We start from the raw sequence: 948 nt of genomic DNA on the forward strand, positions 1-948 counted from the left end.
AAATTTCATTTTGGCCAGGGCGAGTTAAAATAAGGAGGAAAGAAACGTCTATCCTCAGGGCCCATAACAAATTAATATCAGGTTTTTTTTTGATTTTCACAAAAATTTGCACAACTGTATATTCTTTCACAGATATGAATATATCTTCTAGCTAATCTTCTGACTATAAGTTTCCAAGCTAAAAAAAAAAAACACAGAGGAAAAGCAAACAAGTTAGCAATCTTGACTAAAAAATTAATATACAAATCTACATGCATGTTATAGCATACAGCAATAGAATCATCAATTTCATAATTTCTTTGCATTACATCTCATTTACTATTGTTTGCATTTTCTATTCTCTGCCGTAGGAGAGTTAACTGGAGTTCATTGCCATTGAGTTTTGCCTGTTCCCTTGCCATCATGTGGTTTCTGCTGGCTATTTGGTCTCGGCGATTTAGTTGTTCAATAGCAAATTCAGAGGATTTTCTGAGGACAGGGAGAAACAGGTAAAGTTAACAAATTTTACACCTTGAAACAAAAAGGTTAACAATAGTTACAATCCAAAAATTTTGAGATGTATGTTTTAAAAATCCCTTTTTTTCAAAACCATTAGCTTTCTTTTTCTAACTCATTTGCTACATCATTTTTGAGAGAGGATAAGAAATAAAAAAAATATATATACACAAAACCACTCCAACCTACTTGGCAAGAAAAAAGTGAAAGAAACCCCAAAACAACCCCATAAAAACCCACAGCCCAGCGAGTAAATTTCGGAAGCTTTTTAAGCCTCGAATCCCCAATAATTGATGATGTGCATACTTCTGATCTTTGCTCCGATCACGCATCTCCCAGAGGGAATCATCATGGAATATCCTGGTGGAAGAAAAGCCGGCTTTAACGTGAAACAGTTTTTAAGTAAGACAGGGAGAACAAACTGAATGTCACTCACACTGTAAAAAAGTCAAG

At 34.5% G+C, this 948-nt stretch overlaps 1 pseudogene; it reads right to left on the minus strand.

The window, feature by feature from the left end:
- Window positions 1-216: 216 nt before the first annotated feature.
- Window positions 217-948, minus strand: part of LOC119586029 — a 2,560-nt pseudogene continuing 1,828 nt past the window's right edge.

The sequence above is a fragment of the Penaeus monodon genome, chromosome 20 (assembly GCF_015228065.2).
Source record: "Penaeus monodon isolate SGIC_2016 chromosome 20, NSTDA_Pmon_1, whole genome shotgun sequence".
NCBI lineage: Eukaryota > Metazoa > Arthropoda > Malacostraca > Decapoda > Penaeidae > Penaeus > Penaeus monodon.